This window comes from Erithacus rubecula (assembly GCF_903797595.1).
Source record: "Erithacus rubecula genome assembly, chromosome: 9".
Taxonomy (NCBI): domain Eukaryota; kingdom Metazoa; phylum Chordata; class Aves; order Passeriformes; family Muscicapidae; genus Erithacus; species Erithacus rubecula.
This window is the reverse complement of record NC_136660.1, coordinates 14,893,710-14,907,200: the sequence shown is the minus strand read 5'-3', so window position 1 is coordinate 14,907,200 and position 13,491 is coordinate 14,893,710. Positions and strand designations below refer to the sequence as shown.

General features: G+C 37.8%; 1 protein-coding gene across 6 annotated transcripts in view; it reads right to left on the bottom strand.

Moving 5' to 3' along the window:
• The window catches only part of NDST2 (N-deacetylase and N-sulfotransferase 2), a 130,626-nt gene that overhangs the window by 97,878 nt on the left and 19,257 nt on the right, over positions 1-13,491 (bottom strand). For 4 of the 6 annotated variants that reach the window (XM_079313190.1, XM_079313196.1, XM_079313193.1 and 1 more), the window contains exon 2: positions 5,082-5,160. The gene's annotated coding sequence lies outside the window, so the exon portion shown is untranslated. Of the gene's footprint in view, positions 1-4,851; positions 4,985-5,081; positions 5,161-13,491 lie in introns of all 6 variants that reach the window. The other 2 variants (XM_079313191.1, XM_079313194.1) reach the window with 1 other exon arrangement.

Genomic DNA, 13,491 nt, shown 5'->3' with positions numbered 1-13,491 from the left:
TAGGACAGCAGTTCAGGTATGCTGAGATGGAGATAGTCCCTTCCTTACTTGAAACATATGCTTTTGATTCCCAATTTCCAAAACATGAGATTACATGCTTTGTCTAAGATTTCCTCTATTAGACTGCACAAGTGAGATGGAATGAATTCAGAAAGCAGCTGCAAGGAGAAAATGACTAAAGGATTTGGAATTCTAAACTATCAAGAAGTCAAAGAAGAACAAAAGTTATAAATTACATAGCTGAGTGAAAAGGTAGAGAAGAGGATAAAGTAAGATACATTCAGTAAGTCTTTTGTGGGAGAACTCCTTCTTCTAGAAACAGAATGAATTTTGATGCCATTTCTCTGAAGTTAATTATATTAGTTGATAAAATCAGGAAACTGTATAATTGTACAGAGGACAATTCAGAGTTGGAGTTTATGTTGCTCAAATATTGGACAATTGTGCAAGTTTCTATCTGTTTTCTATCTGGCTCTTTTCTTCCTCTTTTCCATCAGTTGTGAATGCCTGATGGGTTCTAAATACCCTGTGCCAAAGCATTCAATACTTGAAAAAAGTTAGAATCATATTCATCTGGTACCATGGTACTTCTCATTTGTGTATGTAATTCTCTGCCCCTCTTCTCTTGTATCCTTTCCTAAGCTTTAAAGTGACTAGAAAATGCTGCATGCTGAAGTCCAGGTAACGAACATTATCTACACAATATCTTCAGTATTATCACCTATTGTACATTTCTAAGCACAATTTCTTCTGCATTTCCAAGACCATAAAAAGGTTACTCCAATCAGTCTGATATTAATTATAACAAGTACTCTAGCAAAGACTGCTCTATGGACTCTGAACAACCACCAGTCAGTGCCATAACACCAATGTGAAAAAATCCAAGTGATAAACATAAAGAGCTTTTGCATGTACTGTATGACTTCTGCAGAATTGAATATGTCACTGAGATCAGTAAGGAAGATCATTACAAAAATCCCTTGTCATACACAGAAGGAGCTTTTTTACCCTCAGGTATTTAGAAAGAAAGACACAACAAACTCAGGTAAATTTCTTTCTGAATAAGAAGCCTACACAATGACTTAAGGTACTTGAGTTTACCACATACTGACTTCCTAGCTGTAAAAAGTTGATTTTACCTTTTCTCAATGCATTCATGCAAACGAGTCTTCAGCAGTCCACATGTGAAACTCTTGTCCTCCACATACCCTGAGAAAAACATCTGGGGCAGGAAAACTATTTCAATATTTTCCATATGATGGTGGATGTAACCAAAATAAAAACTGAAACAAGTACTTTGTATTTAATGGAGAAAAGTACCCCAAAAGGGTCCTTAATCTCACTACAAATACCATGCCCTATAAACTTGATGTGGCAAACCTCTACTACATAGAAACAAAGGAGTTTCGCTATCTGTAATTCCATTGAATAAAACAGGATTATTGCTTATAAAAGCATAGACAAAGGAAGCAAATACAGAGCTGGAAAGAAGAAGGCAATCCTGCTTAACAGAAAAATGCACCTGAAGTCTGAAACACATACACATTTAATCTTGTTGGGCTGTTCTTGCTTAGTATAATAAGAAAATAAAACAGTATCTATTACTTCTTCACTTCTTTGCTTATTGATTAGTGAACTGGGTTCTTGGAGCTTCTTTCTAATAGTGTAATGACAATAGAAAAGCCACAACATTGAATAGCAAACATCTGCTATTTTCTTGGACTTTCATGAATTTTCTAATAGCACCCTGAACTAAAAAAATACACCACATTCCCAAGGTTCACATGCAGTATAATCCAGCTACAAGTGTTCAGACTGAACTTGCTTCCAATATTCTGATACTCTGCAACAGATCAGTAAGAAGGCAAATAAGCTTCAGAAGACCTATTTATTTTGGAAACTGACAATGATTCTCAGTCACCTAACACTTGTCTTCAAAAGAAATAAACAAAATTCAAAGGTTCCTACTGATTCTGGAATAATCAGTGCTGTTCAGGAGCCAGCACTTATTACTGCCTACATGCAAACACTCTATTGGAGTTCAGCAGGCTCTCTACTGAGCCATTGTCAAAATCAACATGTAAAACCAGGCTCCCATTGTATGTGATACACCCCAGTTATTTCAAATATCCTTTCATATTACCGTAAGATAACCTGGCTGGTAAAAATGTCAAGTGGCAAAAAAGACAGGATAAAATATAACTTTTCACTCATAAAATAATTTTATTAATTAATTGCATTGATGACATTTGTGCCCTTTTTCTTTGGCATAAATAAAGTAGTTACCCTGCTGAGAAAACAGACCCTCTAAATCGAAATGAAGTTTGCCATCCAGAGAAATAAGATGACAATCATGTGGCATATATTTATCCCATATTTAATGCAGTTCTGGAAACTGGCAACTGCTGGCAATCAGTACAGTGTAAGAAGCTAGACAAAACAAAAGGAAACACCTGAAGGCATGACTATTGGCAAGGAGTTATTCCCAAGGAAGAGTTGAGGAAGTAAGGACAGTACTTCTCAGCAATTTTTCAGACCCAACACATATTCAAAGCTACTACTTTGTGGAATCTCCCTCCTGCTAGTTCATGGGAAATTTCATCTCTGCCAAACAAATCAAGGGAAACTGAACTGCAGATTCCATTAGTTTGAACTCAGACAGCAACTCGGCTACTGTGAGTCACTGACAGCTGGGAACAATCCTGCCAACTTGGGAGAGACACCAAATTCAGTGCAATATACACCCTCATACACTCGAGTCCACAACAGCCAGCATATCTGAAAGGAATCACAAGGATACTACTACTTACTGGAGAGGGAGATGTCTGGTTGAAAAGGATTCCTCAGCAGGAAGGGTCTGTTTCAGGCAGCTGCTGATAATACAGCCCTACATACCCAGAGCTCCCAGCAGAACAGAACTCCATGTTCCAACCTGCTGTTTCCAACATAGAGGCATAAAAAGTTTGTCCTGTGCCTGAATTTCTGGTGTATCTCAAAAGGGATCTTAGGAAGTTTTCCTGCAGTAAACCTATGCATTAACAGCCACTTCCAAATCATCAGTTCTCTTGGTATGGAAAAGGAAGTGAAACTGCAGTATGCTAATTAAGGACTCCAAAGATCCCTCTACAGATTCTGCGTATCAAAAAATATATTCAAGCCTTTCTGCATCATGAATCAAAGCACAAAGAAACATACCACTAAATAGGAGGGGTGAGCAATCAGCTTCTTTCGATATCTAAAACTGCATTGCTAAATCCAGCAGTGTTTGTATCTCTGGTCTCATCAGACTGTCTGATTAAAAAACCTGGCTTGTGCATTATATCTTGCTTTTGTAGCTGCACAAAGTCCCTGCACGTCTACAGTTCAGCCAGTTACATGGACATGGCAGAGAGTAACTCATTTAGAAGGATGAGAGAAATGACAAGAGAAAAAAAATAACTTGATGCAGATTCCTTAGACTACATATTTTATAAAAGCATCACATTGGGAAATAGTTAAGGGAGTTTGCCTGGGATAGGGGAAGGTTTGCCTCTTTTTAAGGAATCCATGTTTTCTAGAGGACAGCCACAAAAACACATGGCTCATCAATAGCTACCCTTATAGTTTTCAACATATGAGATTTACTTTCTTTTATAGCCTTGTCTGCAACAGCAAGCTTTAGAAGAAAAAACCCAAAATGCTATTTCCAACTTGGCTCAGTTGTATCACTAAGTCTCACATGACTTAGCCACTAATGGTAGAAAGACCAAAAATGCATAGTCTCAAGAGTACCATGGTAATTGCTGAACTCAACCTTATTAGAAACGATTATTCTGTACAGCCCCCCAGGTACAGAGAATTATTCTTTATGATTATTTAATAAAATTACAATTTAATAACCATATCTTCTTCCAGGACAGATCCTTACATCTACCTGCCACCTCTTAAATTAAGCTTATTCCTTGCTTGCTAATCCTTCTTCATATTGTATTCCTTGTGACTGCACCTCACCATTTCCTGATAGAGAAAACACGCCAAACTAAATGGAATTTTAAATTCAATGCATACTGTTGTGTCAAATGTCAGCCAGGGACACATTTCTGACACACAGAACTACTCCTGGAGTTGTATGCAGTAGACTACTGATTTTAGAGTTCTTCAGTTAGGAGACTGCAAGAGTCCTTGGCCAGACAGGTTCTTCTCATTGAAATCACAGAACAAAAGAATCACAGAACAAGATTTTACTTTACCAGAGAAATTTATCTCTACACAAAATGAGAAGAATCTTGCCTTGCCTTTCATGGTTTCAAAGATACAGCCTGCAATCTAGCAGGCTGATGATTAAAGCAATCTCCATGGAAAACAGATGAATATAGGCATTTCAATATCACATATTTACTTTCATCTACCTTTCTTTAAAGTACTAATAACTTCCTATAAACCAAGTTTTGTTTATTTCCTATAAACTAACTTTGACAATCCCCTTAGTCACTGCACTTTTACATTGGCACACTCAGTATTTCACTGACTGAAGGGGAAGGTTTTCTAAAACTCCTGGTAAGTATTAACAGAAAAGCAATGCCATTAGATTTCTTCCCCATCTTATGAACAGTCCTGTTATTTGATAAAAGCCTGTTCAGTTAATGCTCAGGTACCTCAGCTACTTTCAGAAGACAGTTGATGTGGCAAACATTGCATTTTATGAGAAAGGCACACAACTACATAGGAAACATTTAGCCATGCATGCCCCTCAGCCATCCCTTCCTAGGTAGATTACAGGCTGGGTATTGAAAATAAGTGATCAAAATACAGAGTCCAAGAGGTTTCTCTAGCTCTAAATGCAGAACTGCTCAAGAGATGAAACATTCCTACCTTTGAGCTTCTCCTGTCTCCAGTGCTGCAGAATGCCAACAATTTACACTAAACCAGAGTCTCAGTCATCAGTTTTGATGCCTGATGTTGCAATTTTATGAGCTGGTAGATTCAGACTTTCTTCAGTGCAAACCTAGATACAGTTTAAGGTGACAGGTTTGGCAAGTCTGAATTTATCAGTTCCTCTGAACATAAATGTGCATCAAAGAGGATGGAAGTTAAGCACTCACCTTTTCAGCAGTGCCTTTGTTCAGAAGCCAACACACAGAGCAAAGTCAACAATCCCTGGCTCACAAGCACACCCTCCAGCTGGGAAAAAAAACACCAGAATGGGTCTAGATTAACGATACACAGGAAAGAAAGATCAAAGAGTACTTTATTTTATGCACATATGAAGAGTACTGCACACAGGCTGTGCAACCAACTGCTTTGTTCCAAACAGAAAATATTAAACAACACAGTGCACACACTATTCTGTCTCCCAAAAATGATGTCAAGTCAAAGCAAATGCAATATTTCTCAATCACTGAAACCAATCCCCAAGTAAACAGAAGGGAAAGCAGGAGAAGAAGGAATATGCTAAAAAACTCCTTGGTTTGTTTTAAGAGTTGACAGTCCACCAGGAAGAGGGTTCTAACTTTCTTGACTATAACTGCCAGAGAACCTGACTTTAAATTTCACATAAATACATTTCTTTGTAATGAGGAAGTTAGAACATGTCCCCATAGGAAAGCCCTCAATACCAGAGCTCAGACAGCAACTGAAACTCTTGTGCAGACCACATCATAGCAGAATCCCAGAATATTCTGAGTTGGAAGAGACCCACAAGAATGGTTGAGTCCAACTTTTAGGTGAATGGCCTGTACAGGGATCAAACCCTCAGCCTTGGTGTTATCAGCACCACACTCTGACCAACTGAGCTGATCTTGGGGATATGTAGAGACTAGAAATTAACAGAAATTAAATGGAACAATATAAATTGCTGTCTCATAGTTGTGTTTGAAAATGAAGATTCAGATGTTTTTGCTTTGCAAAGCGATATCCCCCAGACACTTTCCAAATTCTTTAAATAATCTCCTCAAATTAGTTCCAGGGCTGCCTTCTAGCCTACAGGAATCACCCAGCAAATGCCAAGCACAGGCAAATCCTTTCTGCCCCAAGATGGGGTCTGGGGCACAGGCTCCATGTGATGACTCCTCCTTGTCCATCTCCACCACACCAGAGCCCAGCAGGCACCTGGCACCTACCCAGAGAAATTACTGAGGGGAGCAGTGAACCTGAACACATTTTACTATTTACCCTGTGGCACCAGCCAAACAGAGCAGCTTAGGGCTGCTCTGTTCAGACACAGACAAACTGATTTTCTGAATAGAATTTTAATATGCACTTTATTTCATTAATGAAAATTCTCTGCTGCCTTTCTTTACATTAAAAAGGTTTCCATCCTGTTCACAACATCCCATCATGTGCAGGCTGGCCACACAACACAAGCAGTAATCCACAGTTGGGGAGCTCCCTTAACCTCCTCCACTAGATGCAAACAGGAACAAACCAGTGCAGCTAGACCTCTATATCTGGCATGAGTTTGCTCCCATTTTCTGCAGCTACAGTTTTTAAGCAGAATATAGCCATATACCATTCTTGAAAAATCATTCCTGAAATTTACTCACCTTTCTTCTCCCCTTAAACCTTTTCATATTGTTTGCCCAACTGTTCCTTTTTAAAACACTTTTTTTCTGAAGAAAGGCAGTATCTAAGATTGGTATGCAATAATGTAGATTTGAATCAGCAGGAAGCATTAGGGAGGCAATATTAAAGAGTTAAGAGAGGCTGCCAACTTGCCCTAATACCTCAAAAGCAAACATAAATTAAATGGGTAAAGAGATTTCCAAATTATTTAATCTATTTTCATTAGAAAACTGACTCTTTGATGTGAAACTATTTCCTGAGTATTTCTACAAGTCTTCTGTATTATATATTTGTTTTTATATATTTGTTCTTCCAGTCTTTCCTTTGGGCAGACTATTCCATACTTTAACATATTTTATAACCTCATTCCCTCGTTTCCAGTTATGCCCCTTCTCACTTTACTCATTTAATTAGTTTCTATCTTTCAAGTATGCGCCTTTCAAATATTTGTAGACTCTTATCACATCTCTCAGCTACACTTCTGGTTATCATATAGCCCAAGAAGGCATGTGTGCCTGTGGGTCCCTTGGACTGTACTCCTTTGCCATTTGTCCCTCCAATCTCTTCAGTTCATTTATATCTATCTAAAAACACGAAGTTTGGGCCTGGTACAATTCGCAAGTTAACTCTAACAGTTGTTCAAGATCTCTTTAATTTTTGTAACTCAAACCCATATTGATTTACCTCTTGCTACCAGGACACATCTGCAAACTGATTTATCTGTTGCACACCTATTCACTGACAATGTTTCTGGTACTTGAAAACACTAATGTTTTTTCAATTTCACTCCTTCTCTGGAGCACACACAAACACATTTCTGGTTAAACCTTTTTGGCTGAATTCTCCCCAGTGCCTCCCCACAAGCGGGAAGTATTTTCTTTTGATATTCTCTGATTAGTTCTATTATCTTTAGTTCTTCTGTTAGTGCCTTCATAGTTAATTCACTTCTAACATTCGACATCTTACAAGTTTAGAAAGACTCCAGTCTCTAATAAAGGTACAAAATCATACATTTTCCAGTGAGATACAACAATACAAGGACTCCACATGACTAAATAGAGTATTTTTCATCACTATGTTTTTTATATCACTACTATGTTTACATTTCTGTGACTTCCTGCTGAGAATTTCCTGCTCTCAGCCTGAATTATCTACTGCAAATGACGAAAACACACAACCTGAAGTCTCTTAAGCCAGTCACGACACACAGGGCAGCAGTGCTGTTAGAGGGCAGCAGCTGTATCCCTTCTCTTCCCTTCCCCACACATTAACCAATTATTACCTTTGTCATGCCACCACTGCCCTGTGGTGAGCCAGCTTATTTCTCTATTTCAGATGCAGTGCACTGTGCATCTGCACAAATACTTATAATGGCACTGTGCACAGATTGTGCAGGGACAGAAGAGTGGGATGTGTGAGAACTCACACCAAGGCAAATGCCAGTCAGGTCCTGTACTGAATTCCCATTTGTAAGCATCACCTTAGCATTAGAAAATAAGCCTGAAATCCTGTAACTGGCAAGTCTGCAAAAGCCCAAAGAGTTCTCACAAACAAACAGAAGGAGAATCCTTAAGGCCATGCTGAAGATTTCTGCATAGCTGAGGGGACAAGATGAATTGAACACAAGGTAGATCTGTTAAAGAGCTGAATTCTTTCAGGGATTAGAAAAAAACTTGATGGAGTAAAGGAATACAAGAACACATTGTTTATTGGAACTTTCTCAAAAGATTTGGTCAAGTCCCTCACAAAGGGCTACTCAAGTCACTGTGCAGGCAAGAAGAACAAAGTACTGTCACAAGTGGGAAACTGGCAAAAAGAAATGAAACAAGAATCACTGATCAGTTTTGAGTGTGGAAGAAGGGCATTTGTGGAGTTCTCAAAGATCAGCCTCTACTTTTTTCAGGTTGTTATTAAATAATTGCAAAAGAAAGCAAAAACTGAAATAAAATTTCATCTGGACACAACTTTGAGTGAGGTGGGTTGAATACACAGAATAATGTGTATTATTTAAAGGAGATTTTAACAGAGAGAGCTCTTGGGCAGTCTGGGACCACAGCAACAAAGAAAATGAGAAATAAATAAAAACCAGAAATAGAGGTCTTGAATTAGGAGCTACAAATTTTTTGTCATTACTCAGTAAGAATTTATGTTGTCGGTCAGTGAAAACAGTCATGTGATCAGCACTGTAAAAAAGGTAAACAAGATGTTTAGGAAAAAAATCAAAAACATTATGTATATTAGCATTTTCTAGCATACACTTTCTAAACCTATACCTTCACCTTTAATATATTTAAGTCCAGCAATATTTAGCAGAAAGAAAAATCCTCAAGAAAACTCAATGAAAATTATCAGGGCAAAGAATACACTTAAAATTGAATGGAAACTATACAGAAACAATTTCAGTATCCTTGAAATCACTGACTACAGGCTTGGAATCAGTGACACCTAAAGCATTTCCAACATATTTGCCTGTTACCTCTGCTAGTATCCTCCAGGACAAAGTATGCCTGGTTTCTAGGCAATCCAGACTACTGCTAAACTGCTTGTGCTGTTGTAAAGCTTTTCCTGAATTCTAATTATACAATTTACACTGGGCTGTGTGAACACAGAAGAGAATTTTTTTTTTATCTTTGAAGCACACTTAAAAACTTTTAAATTATTGTAACTTCTCCAGCCTGAATAATCCTGACTGTTCCATTCTCTCCTGGTAGGTCACGTTTTCTTTGCTATTAGTTTCTCCTGAGCTACTTTCAGTTGGTCCTCATTTTTCCTCAAATATGGTGTGCAAAAATATCTACAGCAGTCCTTTGTTCCAGAACACAGTAGAGAGAAAGACTACAACAGTCCTACATGATCTGAGTTCAGACTGGAGCAATTCAGGTCAGTTTCTTCCATTGATCAATTTTCCGTGACACAAAAAATAAAGATTCTATCACTTCCTCCAAACAACTGATTAGGTACTAAGAACAAAACACTGTACTATACATATGACTTCTATTACTGCATACAGCACTCTCTTCTCCTTTTCTATTTCTCATCATTCCATGCCTCAAAGTAAGCCAGAAAGGAGACTGGCTGTTAAAATAAACTAATAATGATATCAAAGAAACAAAGTAATGAAATGACAGACAGTAATCTTTCTTTAATGCATTTGTGCATGGATATATGACATCTGAAAGCCATCACACAGTAATTATGACAACACTTAAAAACCTCACCTAGTGTAAAATACAAAAAACTGTATTTTGTGGCCAAATTGTTGAGAAAATTTCATATTGTTGGCTTCAACTATATTCTCACTTCCATTACAGCACACATCAAAAGGCTTCAGCCAAGGTTAGGATTGTTGCATATTATGTATCTACCCAAACAGAGAGCTGACTTTTAAAAAGGGCATGTAATAGTAGGACTTGGAGGAATAGCTTTAAACTGAAAGAGGGCAGGTTTCATTTAGGAAAAAAATCTTTACTATGAGGGTGATGGGGCACAGCAACACATCATCCAGAGAAGCTGCAGATTCCCCATCTTGGAAAGTGTTCAAGCCAGGTTGGATTGGCTTTGAGCAACCCTGGTCATGGCAGGAGCGCTTGTAACTAGATAAGGTCTCTTCCAACCAAAACCATCCTAGGAGTCTAACTATCCCTCTATGTAATCAGATTTCTGTATGCCTAACAAAAGACAGATGCTGTACCACATCTTTTCAAAAGAAATGGATACAAGCACACAAGTAGAACAGAAGAATTAACCAAATTTTGCATAAACAGAACTGAGACAGCAAGGAAGTGAATTACTAAAATTCACATGAAAAGCAGAGCAAGAGGTCTAGATCCAATTTTCTAATTGCAGTTTCAGCTCATTAACCACAAACCAATCCTCCTGTCCTCTCCATTATCACCAAGTACAGACATATGATGTCTGCACCCAATGCTCACAGTAATAGTGCTTGAACAACATGTAACAATTTCTCCAAAAGAAAGGAGGAAATATTTTCTTTCTTTACCATCCTGCATTTAGGAAGCCAATATCACTATTTTTATTTTTTCTTCTCCAAGTTCATGCCAGTTCATACCAAATGCCTACACAAACAGCTCATTTCACAACTGAAGGAAACTAGGAACTCTGTCACTGCAGTCCACCTCCAGCAGCTTGTTGTTAAATCAGGAGAACTAAAAAAACTGCTGTAGTTTCTTCACTCTTAGACCTTATGTGATGGAGTGCTACACTAGAACAGATGGAAAGAGAAAAATCACACCTTAAGTTAGAGTACAGACTTTAAGAAAAAGTAGTAACTGCAAAAAAAGCAAGCTAGCCACAGACATTTCCATCCACACTTGAGAAAAAGCATGCAAAACCAGCTAAGAGTGGTATCAGAAGTGAGTATATGTTTTTATGAAGAATATTGTAAATGCTGCAGGAAATTATAGAAAAGTGAAGAGCTAAACCAGAAGCTGGGTTTGAAAAGGACATCTCCCCAGAGCCCTAACAAATCCATCACAAGACCCTAGGGATATGTTAAAAAACAAGGGCCTTTTGTAGTGTTCTTAACACCCCTTTATGTGACACAGTGCATATATTTACCAAGAAGAGTAAGGCAGTATGCAGAAACTAAAAATACAATTGTATACTGAAAAAAGTTCAGGAGATACAACAGCATTTGATCAGACACACAAAAGTAACAGACCACAGAAGGGTACAAATAATGTGAGAAAAATTGATAAGGGTATACTTCAAAGAACAGAGAAGAAACCACAGAGAAAGAGCTGGCAGAAAATATCACACAGGTTACATTTGCAGCTTAGTGAAAAGCCTAATGCAGCATTACAGCAAAACAATCTGCAACAAAGAAGCAAAAGAGTCAAGTACCAATATGCATGGTGGGCACATAGGAAAAACATGTAACTGGGTACCTTTATGACCTATTTTGTTCACTTCATATTAATTACATCTTTCTAATCACTTTATGTTTGTATCCAGGCAACAGGACCAACCGTGCATGTAAGAGATCAGGACACTATTAATATATCTTTAAGCTGGGGCAGATGACAAATTTTTACAGAGGCAGTGAAGAATTCCTTAGCCTTGTTTCCCCACCAACTGGAAAAAACCCACCCCCAAATTCAGAAATCATCCCACTCTCCCCCAGATTATATTCTCTGCTGCAATACAGCAGCAAACTACTCCCATCATGCAAATTATCATGTGATAATAGAAGTGGAACTGGTGCTTATGTGATATAATTACTTGCAGAGGATGGAAAAGTATCAATAAAAGTTAGCAGGAAATGGGTAATTGAGACAATTCATAAACTCCTCAGCCTGCTTTCTGCACATCTGCTGAATCCTGAGAAAAAGAGTAGAACCATGAGCCACATGAACTTTGTTGCTACCATGAAACTGATCTGCTGTCCAGCCTACTCACCTTTATGTGAAATATTACAGCTCTTACAGAGCTTTCAGACTTGCAACATCAGAATGATTTACAGAAGACTCCTCCCAGTAAAGACAGGTAATGCATGCGAACGGTTAAAGGCAATGGGATTTTCTGGCTGTGGCAGAAAGAGAGCACACCAACCTCTGCTAAATACAGTATCCATCCCCTCTCTCCAAAAGAAATGCCTGTATGCTATTAATATCACAAGATGAAACTCAGCTGTATAAATAAAACCCCTCATTTCAGCTAAGTCTTCATCATGTCTCTGGCATGCACCACCATCTCTTCACAACAAAACTCTCAGGAGGATCTGCAGTGCAGGGGCTTTTTTGCTCAAGTACACTGGACAGGAATGCAAGTCCAGTTTTATTATCTCCTCTTGGCAACTTAATATTTATGAACAATTATATTGGAATTGAGGAAAAAAAAAAAAACCCACATCAAAGCCCAAAGTTCTGTAGGAAGTACTCGAGTAAGTATTTTCAAGTCAGCATGGTTTAAAATGGAAACACTCTGTCTGGAAGTCAAGGGGACCCTGCATGCTCTTTCAAGAGACTCTGACATGCTGGATGACCTCAAGCACATCACTTATCTTTCCCACATTAAAAAAACATCACCTTAAATGACCTGGTAAGGTAGCTCACTTTGAAAATTAAAAAATAAATACACTATAAATCCTCCTATTATTATTACTGCTGTTACTATGGGGGCTGGAACTATCATCAGCAAACAGGCAGAACATAATTTAATTTTCTTCAAATATTTATTATGAGACAACATAGCCATCTGTTTAACATTCACTATATTTAGTTTCTGTCTTAAAAAACAGAAGGAAAGATAATACCAGCTTTTGACTTCCACTTCCACATATCCTTTCCAGCCACAAATGCACTAATACATGGCCAATATCCTTTCAGCTGTAGTATTCAAGAAATTGCAGGAAAGCAGAAAGAATTTCAGCTTTGATGAAAACAATTCCAACAACAAATTTATTCTCCAAGATAAAAAAAAGTAAACCTCTAGTTTTGGCAGTATATATTGTTATTTCAGCATTGAGAAGGAAAAATAGGATATGAAGGAAAATAGTGGGACAAGAAGACATAGATGGCAATAAAGCACTGTGCAGAATGACCATATGCTAAAAGAGAAGAGACATAAAAATATCACATATTTATACAAAATAGTAACTTTTCAATAGCATTAGTTTCTCTCCACTGGATTATACTAAAACACTTCATTCTTAAGTAACAGCTGTTACACAAAGGTACCTTTGACATCTAAATGCATTCTGTTTGGACACTTCTATGAAAAGGTTTCCCTTTTCCCTCTTTGCACTGTGTACCTCCAGCAGTCTGTATACAAAAATCTTTTAACATGTTAAACCACTGGGACTTTGATATAATACAAGTCAAGAAGATAGCAAAGAATCTAAACTAATCAACACACAGAGTGAATTTTTAAGTAAGGAAAACTAAAAACCAGAAAACATCAGTTAAAATGCACTCATCCCATTTTATGCTT